General features: G+C 46.8%; 1 long non-coding RNA gene across 3 annotated transcripts in view; it reads right to left on the bottom strand.

Moving 5' to 3' along the window:
• Positions 1-14,891, bottom strand: part of LOC136292772 (uncharacterized) — a 67,909-nt gene that overhangs the window by 19,952 nt on the left and 33,066 nt on the right. For 2 of the 3 annotated variants that reach the window (XR_010721957.1, XR_010721958.1), the window contains exons 3-4: positions 4,760-4,890; positions 1,756-1,936 (exon numbers count right to left, since the gene is read on the bottom strand). This is a non-coding gene — a long non-coding RNA (uncharacterized lncRNA). The remainder of the gene's footprint in view (positions 1-1,755; positions 1,937-4,759; positions 4,891-14,891) is intronic. The other variant, XR_010721959.1, reaches the window with a different exon arrangement.

The raw sequence follows: 14,891 nt of genomic DNA, 5'->3' as shown, positions 1-14,891 counted from the left end.
CTTGCTCAGAGCCCCATCCAGCCTGGCCTTGGACACTCCCAGGAATGGGGCATCCACAGCTTCTCCAGGCACCCTGTGCCAGGGCCTCAGCATCCTCAGAGGGAAGAATTTCTTTATAATATGTAATTTAAACCTATTCTCTTTCAGTTTGAGTCCATTCCCCTTGTCCTGTAACTACATGCCCTTGTAAATAGTCTCTCTCCAATGTATATATTTTGTACATATTCTTTACAATATTTTGTGCATATTCTTTAGGAAGATGTAGAATTCGAACTGCAAATGCAAGTCCTGCCCAGGTCAGCATTTCTGTTTGTTCATTTAAAATTTGTTTTTCCTAAACACACATGTGTCAATACACCATTCACTTTCTACTCATTTACCCCAGAAGACAGTGGAAAATACTGTTAAGTAAGATGTGGAGCAATATTATTAAGATTTAAATTATAATTACTGCCCACAGGACATAGATACAAGTTAATACACTTCCTTCCACACTCCTGTAGGACATACACTGCTTTCAAAATATGCTAAATGAAGTATCTTCCTGAAGTCTCTGCTGCTGCCATATTTTGCTTTTAAATATCAGATGAGTTTTCCAGTTGGTTTTAACATCTTATGCTGTGGCCAGCTGATGTAATTTGGCCTAGATCCATTATGCCATTGGAAATATGTCAGTCTATACCAGCTGAGATTACAGCACAGTTCTAATTTTAAATATACATAACATCTTTTCAATGCTTTCTGAAATAATGCTAGTAAAACCTGTTTTATCTCAGTTTCTGTCCTCAGTGAGCATATGTGCGAAAGTTAACATCTTGGAAGAGATGAAAGAGAACAGGACCTGTCCCTGCTCAAACTTTAAGGCAAATATCGCTTATGAAGTCATGACAGGAGGGACCGAGATTCCATAAGACCAGTGGGACAAAAGAACATAATTTACCATTTTAAATGGTTCTGAAAACAGAGCTAAACTCAAAGCAAGGAAGAAAATCTTCTTGGTTTCAACTCTGGAGCTGCTTAAATTATTTGCTATAAGCATATCACCATACTGATTTAGCACTGTTACTGTTCTTTGTGATTTTGTTGACTGAGATGACCTTGATTTGCTGACTGTTCAAAGCACAGTTTTGTCTATTAAATAACTTTCAAATGCTCACCTTGGACTTCATAAAGCTATTACTGACATGCTCACATAATTCTTCCCCTTGAAGTGCCAGTCTAGTTATAACAAAAAGAAGTACACACACATTGTTCTCACAAGCCTGTGTGAAGCCCTGATACGGCAGAGCTTTGTACTTGCCCGGAGCTGCCACATGCTGGTGGTCCCTTGTGTGATGTCTCATCTCCACACCCTCTCAGGAACTAATTATGCTGTGGGATGGAGCAGTTAACTCCTGTGTTCTCCCCCATCCTGGGTTCACTTTCCCCTGGTGTCTTTGGAACAGTTGTTGGTACCATGAGTGAAATCAACCGTCATGAGCAAGGCTCTCAACAGAGACTGCAGGCTGGCCTAAGGAGGGGCTGGAATGAAGCTTTCCCAAAGGTGTGTCAGCTCCAAGGGGTGGCATTCCAGCACAGCAAAATCCATTTTCTCAGCTAAGCTCGCCCCAGCACTGGGCAGTGCAGTATAAACCCACAGTGGGATATATCCTGACGTGCTACTGAGCTTGGCACTGCAGAGATTTCCCTTTTTTTGAGGGGGTGAAGATAAAGCAAGGATAAAGATTAGTGTTGTCAAAGTGGAAGCTAACTTACTTGTTTAAATGTACCTTCTGGAAGTTCAGTCCTTGTGGGAAGATTATCATTTAGGTTGACAGCAATTCCTATTCCCAGATGGTGTGGTCTCTTAGGTATAGGGGCTGTAGGCCCCTTCAGGTGTGCCCCAAAATGGGGTTATCACTGCTGTGTCCTCCCAGGGCCAGTGCTGGATCCTTTCCTGTGGAAAAAGTGCTCCTTTTGGATGCTTTCAGAGTGCCTCAGGAAACTGTCTGCCACAAAAGCCCCCTTGTGCACTCAGGCATCACACCAGCTTTTCCTGCTTCCTTCTTCCTTCTCTCACCTTGTGAAGCACCTGACACTTGGGGGCTTTCTCTGACTTCAGAAGGGAAAATAAGGATTTTCCTTTTTTTAAAGGGTTGGTTTTTTGGGTTTTTTCAGGGTTTTTTTTGGGTCAGAGATCTTTAAATGTTTGTCTCATTCCTATTATGTCTAAAAGCCTGTTTGGGAACATTCAGCTCAAATGTGGTTTTGTGAGAGTTAAGTGTGTGAGTGATACTCTCAGGCACATGGTGTGATTCTTGGGGATGGTGCTATGCAGGGCTAAGAGTTGGACTGGGTGATCCTTGTGGGTCCATTCCAACTCGGCATATTCTGTGATTCTGTGATTTCTGAAATCTGCTCAAGTGTGAGTGGGAAAGCAAGACGGATGCCATTTGGGAAATGGGGATTTCAACATGAGGACGTTATTGTGCTACTTTTATACAGCAACAAAATAAAGCTTAAAGGTCTCTTCTGTGCATGCCATTTTCAGTATGTCGGGGAAAATATATTTTTACATATTTAAGGAAAAGCAAGCTCTGAGAGGCTGCCAGCTCCCTCCAGATGACATAAAAATGCCAGTACCTAGGAAGAATAAGTTAAAAACCCAGAGCTGTGAGAAATAGTAAAATGCAGAGCACAGACTAGAGTAGTAAAATTCTTCTCCAGTGCAGATGGGGATATCTGTGTGCAAGGTCATGCTGCCTATAGCTCTCCTATTTAATAACTGCCTTGTCAGAGATTACAACATAAAAAGCTTTTGATAAATTTTGGGCTGATTGTAAAGTCCAAAGGGTGTTTAAAAATGCCCCTTTTGACCTGAAGGAAGCACTGCTTGCCAAGGGAAGTTAAATGTCAATACAAACACAAATGTGAGTGGTAGCACTGGTATCCTTAACCCTCACCAACAATGAAATTTCCAGCACTGCCTGCATTAAATGCACCTCATCAAGGTCTGAGTTGAGTTCATGAGACATTTGAACTTTATCCTGTTATAGTTCAAGACAGTTTGGTTGTGTTTCAGCCCTTGGCACTGCTTCCAGTCTACACCAGCTGGACACATCTCCCTGGCCATCAGTCTTCCCAGTGTGTTGCACCCAGCAACTGGCAAATACTCAGTGGTTTTCCTGTTGCTTGCATTTCTCCTAATGGAACTCCTAAGTAACCTAATTGGCAATTCCCATTTTAATGAGCTCCTTATTATGGGGTTAATAGCCTCCATTATTTTGTGTGGTTCTAGCCATTAGCAGCTTGATGTTAAATGGTTTTAATTTGTTTTGATGCACATCTGTTGACTTAGCATCTCAAAAAGTAAATAGTCGGGCGCAGATCTGATCAGGAACGAATTTGGCATATGCCCCTGAGGTCCTTAATGCAGGCAGCAACCCTCCCACTGTCTGCCCTCTTTCAATTCTCCTTGTTAAAACTTTCTCAGGACCCAGCAGGGTGCATTTTTCCAATAAGACGCTCCACAAAGTTGTCCTGCCACTGCGGTAATTGGTGGCGGCGTGCTTTCATAACCCCCCGGGCTGCTTTCAAAGCATCTCCCTAGGTGCTCAGCACAAGGAATGAATTGGCACTAGCACCTTGGGAACAAAAAGAGGAAAGAAATCTGAAAAGGGACCTGAATGAGTGGGGGAAGAGGAGGAGGAAGAGGACCGGTTCCCAGGGATTTCACACACAACTTCTGTTGCTATGGCAATCGCTCTGTCTGTCTGTACTTGCTCAGAGCAACAGCTTCATCTGGAGCCACAAAGTCAGGCAATTTTGGTAAGGCCTTTTTGGATTGTGGGGAACAAGCAGTGGGGATGTTTACACCAAAAAAAGGTGATGTGTGGGGGGGTGTGACAGAGAGAGAAGAAGAGTTTGCACATACACATTAGTCTGGTGCCTGTTCTTGCCAGGGTCATGCCAGGGGCACGTTTGTGTACAGCACCTGGCACAGCCACCACCTGAGCTTCAGCTGGAGCTCCCAGGCAGAGCCACAGTACTGATAAAGCAAAAAGGTTTGGGTCAGGGAAGTGAGAATTCAGCCTCCAGCATGTGGAGGAACTACGAAACATGTCTCCTACCTAAGCATCTCTTACGTGCTCTGAAAACAAGTAGGATGGGAGAAAGTGTTGAATCACAGATATTGTCCTTGGTGAAACACTGTCTCACCCACAAATTGCTTCTAACACTAATAGCAACACGGCACAGACAGGAATCTGTGGGAAGAGTGAGTCACTGGAAATGACATATTTATATATCACCCCTCAGCATTGTATTATGGCATCTCTGCTTTCATGGGATCCAGTCCTAGAGGTCCTGCTGCACTGTAGACCTTGAGGATGTACTTGGTCATTAAGCTCTGCTCCATCTTAGACTTTCCAAACATAGTAGCTGGTCAAAGAGCTCCTCACAACAGAATCCCAGGTGGCTCAGTCTCACTGACCTCCAAACAGGCCAGATTTCAGCCTTGGTTTTTGATGCTATGTGACCACAGAGCAAGAGAGCTGCAGTATAAGTCTAACCTGCCTGCAAGTAATCTTGCTTCTGCAGAAGGTGTTTTCACCAGGGCAGAATGGAAAAAAGACTCCATACCTTCCCACACCCTTTTCACCGTGAGATTTCAGGAAACTGCTCCCTCGTGATAAAAAGTTCCTGCTATAATGCACCCTGAGGTGCTGGGTTTTAAGCTTTTCCAGAGAACAAGACGTGTCCTGCTTCAAGAAGTACTCACCAGGGTGCAGCTTGCCAAGTGCTGGGATTCAGACTCAGAGAATTGATTTTTTTTTTTACTTTTTTTTTTTTCTTCTTCTTCTAAATTGAGCTGGATCAAATCTTCATAAGAAAAGAGTATCTTGGCACAGTCTGGAGAAAAAACAGAGATAACGCCAGTTGTGTGTTAGCTTTTCAGCTGGCATGTATTTTGTTTTTCGGAGCTGGTATTAGAGGGATGTGATCTCTCTGGTGCCAGAGAGGTTAATGTAACTGTCACTGCAATCATTTGAGTTTGGCAACACATATCTCGGTTCAAATCATGCTTCACATGTGGACTTAGAATATTGAAAGCATTTAGGATTTCAATCCACACTTGCTCTTTCAAGTCAAGGCTTCTTTCAGCTTCACCAAATATTTTTGAATGACTTTTTAAAGAAACTGAACCAAGTGGATACAGTTTCCAGCCTGCAGAGCAGTACAAACTCTGCACCCTGATCCTCATACCCCATGAGTCTTGCTCTGAGCACGGCAGTGCCTGCATCCTTCCCTGAGCCCTCAGGGAATGGTCCGGAGGAGAATCTGCTCTGTTTGCCTGCATCCTCCCAAAATGTTTCGTGGCTTCATGTGACCTGGAGTCTACTTTTATCAGGAAAAAATGTGAGATGCCTCTCCTGCGTCCCGGTTGCTGGTGAATGCAACACCATGAGGAGGGGACTGGGGAAAATTCCTGACAAAAAGCCCTGCTCCAAATAAATACCAGGCAATGCCCCCATTTCATCAGGCCACACAGCTTCCCTGGTTTCTGCTGGCTGGAGCAATCTGAAACTCCCTCACTTTCTGTACCAGGATGGGGTTTTTCCCAGCCGTTGAAATATTCCACTAAAATACATGGACTCCTAATGGGGTTGCCTCCCCACTACAAAAGTGAGAAGTAGTAGAGCCTATCTGAAGTCAACTGCCTGCAATCATGTTTCTCTTTGAGAAAAATCTCACTTTTTCCAGAGGGCTCCCCTAGCCTGGAAGCCTGGAGATAAGGAGGGGAAGATAAATGCTGTGCTGCAGGGCTGTTTGCATTGGAAGAGACAATAAAGTTGATGATAGCAAATGCTGAGTGTATGAGACTGAATGGATGGATGGAAAATTACTGAGATATTATATGCTGCTTTATCTTGGGAACTGAAGTGAATGTGATTTCTAGCCCAGCGTGGTGTGATACTGGCTGAGCTGCATCCTAAGATACACAGGAGAAGGCCTGGCCTCTCCTGCCTGCCAGCCCCCTGCTCTTCTCAGGGCTCTTTTCCCAGAGCTTCAGGGTATGGACAGAGGGTAGCCTGAGGACTGGCAAATCTACCAGGAACCACCCAGCTGTCAGGAATTCTGTCTTACCTGTACCACCCCTGGGAAAATCACGCAGCCCTGTTCCTCACTTTCCTTTGATTCTTATCTGCATCCTTTTGGGGTTCTGAGCTTTCATCTGCCTGTCAGTCACTCCATGTTAATTTATTTTTTTTTTTCAGGGCTAAAAGCACTTCCCTTCCCACAGCCGTGTTGTGGAGATAAATAGAGGATGCCTGAGGGTGCACTCCAAGCCTTTCTGGCAGAGTAGACCTCAGGCCAGCACTGGGATTTGGCCGCTGGGGCAGCAGAACAAGGGGCTGCACTGCTCTTAAAACAACATCTAAACCAACAAACAAATGAGTGAGACACTTCCCTACCATCTGAAGTCTTCCTAACCCTTTCCCAGTGCTCACAGCTGCCAGAAAAAGTCTTCATGGAGCACTGAGCCAACTGAATGGCGGCGCAGTGACACTTTCTGTCCTCCAGCCTGTGGGTTGCTGTGTTGCACTAGAAACCTCTGTGACAGTAGGATGAATTTTTCAATGCAGGATCCACAGAAATGGAAGGTTGCTGATGTACCTGACCTGGAACTAGGGTGGAGCCTCTATCATTCTTTTAAATTTTTCCTTTCCTTCTCTTCTTTTCCCCCTCCATTTCAGTGAGGGGCTGACGAGCAGGACTCGGACCAGGCTGCATGTGGGGAAGAGCACACAAAGCCCAGAGGATGCACTTGGGTCCCTTCCAGGGAACGGAGTGCAGCCTCTGGGCCACCTATACCCAAGAGCCAGGTGTGTTCCCTGTTACCCCCATCCAGGGCTCAGGCATCCTAACCCAAAATGAAGGAATGGTCTGTGACAAGCTCAACAGCAACCTGCACCCTTCTCCTTTCCAAAATTGCTGCAGAAACATGATGGGCACTGCAGGGATTTCAGTTTTGGTTGGCTTTACATGTTGTGTTTCCAAAGGAAAACCATTGAAGCATTTAGGAAAATGAAAATAAATGTATGGGCCACATTCCTTTGAGATATAAAGCAACTGGGACCACCAGTTTTCGGGTTTCTTTCCCAGAAAGGCACATCCTTTCTAGAGGTAGGTTCGGGGCTTTTCAGATGTGAACTTCAGAGCTCTGGATGGAGTTCTCAGTTTTCCCTCTGGAGTCTGAGAAAATAGCCCCTGTTTCCAGGATGGACTGGTAAATGGAGACAGCTCAGCCTGTCCCAGCAGGAATACTGATCCTCTCTGTGCTTTGGTCGATGGTACAGAGTCTTCTTGCCCAATATGCTGTTTCCTCACAAGCTTGGAATCTGCCTTTAAACAGGACAAAAATTGTACAGATGTGCATTCCAGGCATCATTCCCACAAGAAAGGACGGTGGCCAAATTAGTCTGGATTTACACCAGCACTGTAGATCAGCCCAGATGAGAACTGAACTCAGCAGCCATCCAGGAGCCTGGCCCCACTGTCCCAACATTGCTGCTTCTTTTGGACCAACTCAGTTTGAACAGGATGGGGAAGGGTCCTGGAGACACCACATGTCCACAGTCTCCCCTGCAGCAGCTGCTGCCTCGGTTTCCCCATTCCCAGGAGGTCTGGAAGGAGGCTTTAAAGGGCTTGGTTAGTCCTCAGTCCATGGGGAGGAGGTTACCCTGCATTTTCGCATTTCACACATAACTGAAAGGCTGGGAAAAGGTTCCAAAGCCTCAGTTAGCATCCAAGGGGCAGCACTGGTACTCCAAGAACTCACACTACAGTTTCATGACCCATGTGAGGGTGTTTCTCATTACAGGCTGCCCTGTATATTGACCCTGCAAACTGGATATTATATATATGTACATGTGTGTGTCTGTATAGATATAGATATATATATACCCACATCTTACAGAGATTACTGGGTCAGAGCCTTTGCTGGCATAAACACATGCAGGTCCAAGAGGACCAGATGGTATATGCCAGAAAACAAGGCTCTGTGTTACTGCAGAAAAATCTCACTGGGATGGAATTGTCTGCGACATTTTACTGCATGTCACATTGTTAGTGAAACTGAGCAAAAAACTCACCCTAAATCATGCAGCCACATCACTGCTCAGAAAGCCGGCATGGGACTGATAAATATTCTTCTCCTGAGCCCCAAATCTGTACCAGGGCATGCTGGCCATACATGATTCCCCATCCTGTTTCCCCAGTTTACCAGGGAAGAACTCCCTCTGCAAGGCTGGAGAGGAGATGAGCTCTGCCTTGGAGTTCGTGTCCCCCCTGGTCTGGGCATGGCCAAAATACCCAGGAGCAATGTCCAGCACTCACAAATTAATTTCCCATGACTCACGATATAATAATTCCTGCTGTAATTCGTGGTATGACTCCCAGCGTTGCGCTTCTAGGATTCGCCACCTGAAATTTGAGGAGAACTGGGAGGGCTTGATTGGATGTGTGGATTGCAGGGTGTCTCCCAGGGATCTCTCGTCTGTAGAGCTGAAAGCACCCACTTTTCAGCTACAAATGTTCCAGCCCAGAAGTGCGGTGGATTTCCTGTCTGCAGAGATCCCAGATGTTTGCTTTAAAATTCACTTCAGCCCAAATGTTCAGGCTGATGAACTTGTTCACTGGACCGTTTCCAGAAAATGAATGCAAAAATGGGGGTGGGACAGGAGTGACAGGCGATGGTTTATTAGTTCACCCTGTGTGAGTCAAATGCACACAGACACTGTCTGGGATTTGGGCAGCCATGATTGGAAAACTTGTAGGAATCAAGGAATGGGGATGGTAGAGGAAATCCTGTCATTCATTGTTTCAGTCTTACTGATGTCGCTTTTATGTCCCTTTTATCCCTTGTCCCATCGAAGGCTTCCAGAGAGAAAGTTGTGACTGACAGTTTTGGTCAGACAACCAGACATGACGTGCAAGAGGTCAATTCATCCTCTGTTTGTCAGAGAGGAAGAGATTTATTTGCTGTAGGTACATCCGGCTTTGACTTCTTTGCGATGCTCTTTGTTTATGCAAACCAGTCGGCCAGGGGCACAGAGGTCAAGATCTACATCCCAAGTAGGAAATCGGTGCTCAGAAATAGCAGCCCTGGGAGTTCATGAGATGAAGGTCCCTCCAGGCTCCCTTTCTAGTGTGCCCCATGGAAGGAAAAACAAAAGCCCTGCCTTTCTACAGGAGGGCATATTTATGGATTTAAATTGCAAAGCCAAGCTTTATCAAAATGCAACAAAATTATTTCAGGGCAGATACACAAAGGAGGTGATTGAGAACTATTAGCTACCCACATTTTTCAAATGGAAATTCCAAGCAACTTCAGAACATGTTGTGCTTCGAAAAATTTTGCCATACCAGCACCTTTTGCAAAAACATTTGGGCATTGCGAAAATGAGTCCCTATTTGCTATTTAAACACAGAATAAAGGTCAGGATTGTGCCCAAAAGAACACAGACTCTTAATAAGCTTAATCAGGTGGCTTTCTTCCCTTGAGCAGCAGTTATGTGGTAACCATCAGAGGCTTTTATGAGCTGAAGGCTATCTCCACACGACATGAGACCTCTCTTTCTTTACAAGTTACTTTTACTACTTGTTTGTAGCCATGGCTTCTTTCTTGTTTTCTTAACCCATCGCTGTTAAAAATTGAAAGTGGTTCAAGTCTCAGGTGAAATAACTCCCTCCACTGACCCTGTTAATGACAGACCTCAGTACTTGCCTTGCACAGTTCATGAAGCTGGTTGGTTTCCTTGTGCTGCCATCTACAGAGCAAGCAACAGGTAGTGCCTGGGGATTATTAACAGCCAGTTAATTGTAAATCCTCCTCTTCAAATCTTCATGATCAGTGCCTTCTCCAGCTCCGGTAAGGACTGATGGCAACTGGGGCTGCTGCTTTTCTCTTCCAAGACTGTCCTTGAAGTCATCACCATAAGACCACCTTGTGGAGGCTCAGGTCTCCAACCCTCAGAGCAGAGATCAAGTGCCAAACCTCAGCCTAAAGAGTTTCTGAACCATCCAGCAAGTGAACTCTTCCTGCCTCATTCTTAGGTCTTGCTTTGATTCTTCATTCCTGTCTGCACAAGTCTTCTGTCTCTCCTTCAACCATGTGAGGCTCTGTAATACTCCTGTGGCATCATTCCCCCTGTCTGGGGACATTTTTCAGTGTGGTACAAAGGAACTGGAGCCTCTGCCACTCAGCTGCTGCATGATCTTAGTCACCTTGCTTCACCTTGGTGGCTCTCTGCACAGGATAGAACTGTGACATCCCCCTGTAAATGAGGAAAATGTTCCCTGGGATCGTCCTAAGTCTTTTTACTGATTTCATTGAGTTCAGGGCTGGGTGTCCAGAGCTGAGTATTGTTCATGCCAGGGCCCAACTAGTGGACAAAAAACTCCTTGAAATAATGAGGCTGACAGGAACCCATTTACTTCTGTTGGTTCAGACACTGCAAAAAAAAAGTCCTTTAACTAATCCAGATATAATTAAACTGTGTCTGGAACCTCAAGGTGCTGTGTGGATCCTCTTTTTCCACAGAAGAAAAGAAAGTAGATGGGGAATGTACTGATTTATAATGTGCTAATAGCCTTAAAAATCTGATCCAGACTGTGCACTCTGAAGGTTCTGTATGAAACCCTAATCTGGGTGACTCCCTTTACGTGTCTGCATGTGGTGCAGAGTGACTGCAGCTGAAAAGTCTGGGTGCAAAGTGTATGGACCTGCCTGGGGCGGGGATTGCAGAGCAAGGTGCTCTGTCCCTAGGATGGAGCTGATGCCAGGTGTTCCCTTGCAGCAGTGAGAAGGAAGCACTCCCATGTGATGGACCTCTCCATCCTGTTGTGTTTGCTCCCTGGATGGCAGCAGGCAGGGAAGAGCCAGGCCTGGTGCAAGGTTAAAGGCCCAGTGTGCAGACCAGTCTCGGGGCACACAGTAAGACATTTGCAGACACAGAAAAGCCAGACTCCTGGGAGGCTGCAGCAAGCACGGCCCCTCATTTCTCCAACCCTGCAGGAAACAATCATCCTTGGAAGTGTTCAAAAAATGTCTAGATGTGGTGCTTAGGGATACGGTTTATCGGTGGGCTTGGCAGAGCTGGGTTAATGGTTGGACTCAACGATCTCAGGGGTGTTTTTCACCCTTCAATGACTCTATGATTCTATGAAATGATAGGGTTAACAAGTGCCAGCCCTTCTTGGGGTCTGCTTGGCTCTGGAGAGCACCCAGACACAGCAGAGGCATGGCAAACACTGTGCTGCTGCAGATTTGCTCTGTGCCCCTTCACGACTCTCCCTTGTGCAAGGCAGCAGCCTGCCTGCTCCCTCCCGCAGCCGGAGCCAAGGAGGGAAGGGGTGAGTGAGCTTCGGCTGCCTTGGGAAGGCAGCCCGCGCTGGGAAACGCGCCGGCACACGCGGAGAGCGCTGCCGGGCCAGCTGCGCCGCCCGGAACCTGCGGTGAGGCGCAGCTTTCACTCCGCTAATGGCTCGGCCGAGCTTGCCAAAGCAGGTAAAGATATAACCTGCAGCTCCCCGAGCGTGTTCGTGCAGCTCTCGGGCCGCGTCCCGGCGAGGCAGGAGGGCACCAGGCAATAACTCGCATACCTGCGCTGGATTGTGTAAAATGTGGCTCTGAGCACCCTCCTGCCATGTTGCTGCTTGTGTGCTGGGTTTATTGCTCTCTGCCCCGGCAGTGTGTGCGCTGGTATTTTCAGGGTGGGGTTCATCACAGGTTTCCATGATTTATTTCCCTTCTCTTTGCTGGGGTTTCTGGAGCTTCTGGAGTGGCTTTTGAGACTGTTAGAGGGAATAACATCTTTGTGCCTCTGCCTGTTTTCTGTGTCCCGTGTGTCTTTGGCTTCAGGGTCACTCTGTCATACCCACAAGGTAAGAAAACTGCAAATAGGGAGGTTTTTTATGCAGCCGAGGCACGGCCTGGGTGCTCAGTACTAGACCAGAAACCACCCTTCAGCATGACAGAAATTGGTTTTATTCCCAAAGACTGACATCGAGGACTCTGCATCAGGCTGCACTGACCAAGCACTCGCAGGTATTGCTGAAAGCCTTACTTGCACCACGCAGAGAGACTGCTGGCCTCTCCTGAGGGACCAAACCCATTGCAGAGGAGACCCTAATGAGAAACAACAGCCAGCCCGGTTCTTCAGTCTCGGCTCCCAGGGTGCTTGCTCCACCTACACATCCCACACAGAGCCTTAATTCCCCTGTGCCACCCCCAGCTCCCGGGCTGCTGGGGAGGCACCCAGGCAGGCAGTGACTCAGCTGCAGGCGCTCGGAGCTGCCCGTGGGTGCCTTGCAAGAGGCTGGGGGTGCAGGCAAGCCCTCCTCCTTCCCTGCAGAGGGCTCCCAGCTTTATTTAAAAAGGCGTGATTGATGGTAATAGCATACGCAGCAACCTGGAGGCTGCAGAAACCCGTCGGAAAAGATGCCGTGAGGCGAAGGGAAGCCGTCTGCAGCGGAGGGAGCATCACCGCGTTGAGCTACTGCCCTCTGCTGCTGTGCGGCCCCGGACAGGGAGGTGGTGGGATGGATGCACCCATTCCCAGTAAAAACTTCTCGCTGGAGGCTCCCAGAGGCTGCAGAGCCAAAGCCGAGGGAGCCTGCCATCCTGCCTTGCCTTAGGAGTGGGAAGCTTCTTCCGGGTTTTTGTTCAGGATCAAAGCTAACAGATTTGTTCGGCTTGTCCTGAGCGCTCGCCGTCAACCTAGGCAGCCTTAGGAGGAAGTAACTGTCATTTACCGAGATTAAAGGTTGCAATTTAATCACTAATTATCTCTTATCGCGCTTTGCTGGCCGGACACGAGCCAAAGAGAACACAGGGCTGCCAAGAGGTGCTGCACTGGTGCCCGGGAGGAGGGAGCCACTGGGCACAGAGTCCCCGGAGCCTCTTGTCATGTGCCTGGTGCCCCTGCACACCACACACCATCCCCAGTGGTCGCGAATTAATGAAACACCACTTTCTAAACAGATCTTTGATCTGTTCTGCCGCTCTGCTCAGCGTCTGAGGGCTGCCTAAAAGCCAGGAGCCGGGGAGGAGCTGGCAGAGGTAACAGCAGGAGGGATGAAGTGCTCAATGAGCACCCAAGCCAGGCAGAGGAGCTCCTGCTGGGATGTCTCCGGGCCAAACTATGGAGGAATGCCTAGGGATGGGGATACAGGGAACCCATTTAGGATGTAACAGCAGGGTCTTAAGCAGCAGTATTAAAAGCAAAAGTCTGTGAGGCAGCTGAAGCACAACCTGGCTCCTAATTTGGCTCCTGATGATGTCAGGAAGCAGCAGTTGCTGGGCCTGGATGCAGGTTATCCCCAGTTCCAGCTGAGCTGACTGGCACACGAAAAGCAATGTCATGAAGTAGGTGGCAAATAGATGACACTTCCCTGCTGTCACGGCGTGTCCTGTTGCTGCCCATAACGAGAGGTGTGATGACACTTTATACTCTTCCCTCTCACCCTGAGTGAGTATACAACATGAGAGCAGCTCAAGAAAATAAAGTCAGCAAAATCTCTCCTACTTGCCAATGTGTATTAAGAGAAATGGTCTCTGCTCTGCCCTGGGCTGAACCCCACATCCACCTCTACAGGTTTCAGATAAAGTTTGTAGCCCTAGGTTCTTTCTAGAAAGAAAGGATTTTAAAAGCCATCTAGAAAAATGTGTTATCTTCTATGACAATAACCCATCGAATCAGCAAATTGTTTTTGTGGAAGAGTTTAGTTGAAGGGGCCGACAGAGATCATAAAATCCAAATGCATGTAAATTACTAAAATTAGACAAAAATATAATGGAGGATGGTTCTTTCGCAATAGTGGGTGAAATGTCTGTCACTTCCTGTTGAACGGAGTGTACAACTACAATCAGCACCCAAAACAAAGATCACAGACTATATCCCTGATGCTGCTGTTCTTTTCACTCCAGAAACATTATGCCCTAGATATACCATAATATTTTTTCAGCAAATTAGCAAAAAAGTCTGTTTTAGTTAGCATATGAAATGCATTCTGCACACTGCTACTGTCAAAATTGTAACTGCATAATGAAATATAATTTGGGATGTAAAAATGGCATTTTAATATGCTCTACTCAGGGAGCTGAATTTGATATGTCATGCTAGCTTACTGGTAATTTACATTTCCCATTGGGCAAACTAAGAGACAAGTAGTCATGCTTTCCAGAAAGGTGTCAAGTCATACTCTGTCAAAAATATGCTTTTCTAGGCTGTGCAGAAAAAAAGTTAAATTTTGCAGTGTGTGTCTTAATTCAGAGGAGATAACTCAGAGAAGTCACATGCTTTAGAATAAAATTGCCATAGTCAGGTGACTGCTAGAGGAGGCAGTCACTGTCACACCAAACTGGCAAAAAGTAGGAATGATGTGCAAATCTTGCTCTGCTGCTCAGGGTGCCTCAGTCTGGGGTCAGGCTTGGCCAGGGGCTGCTGTTGGAGCAACAATTACTAGAGTTGTCCAGGATGCAAAGCCTTTGGAGCAATGGTTCTTAGTGGATAGCTTTAACCAGCCTTCCCTTTCTGCTAAAAAGCTGGGGAAATGGTTTCTCAGATGTGTGACTTAAAACCAGAGTTTCTGTTGACTGCCACACAGAGGAACAGGCCAGTTACACCTGAGTAGCTGTCAGAATAGACTAAGGCAGCTGAGCTTATGACTAAACACTTATTGCCATGAAATGTAGCCTGGTTCCTGAATCAGGATCCTACTGCTTTAGAAAAGAGATGCTGTGCACATCAGCAGACATGCAAAGGAGTCCAGCCACTAGCACCTCCATCCATAAGAACGTAAGGTTGCAGGTACAAAGGTCTGTCCCTGGGTGGTAGGAATCTCTT

Source organism: Chamaea fasciata, unplaced genomic scaffold (assembly GCF_029207755.1).
Source record: "Chamaea fasciata isolate MVZ Bird 193981 ecotype frontalis unplaced genomic scaffold, bChaFas1.0.hap1 SCAF_7, whole genome shotgun sequence".
Taxonomy (NCBI): Eukaryota; Metazoa; Chordata; class Aves; order Passeriformes; family Sylviidae; genus Chamaea; species Chamaea fasciata.
Note: the sequence above shows the minus strand (reverse complement) of the source record. Positions and strands in the feature narration are given on the sequence as shown.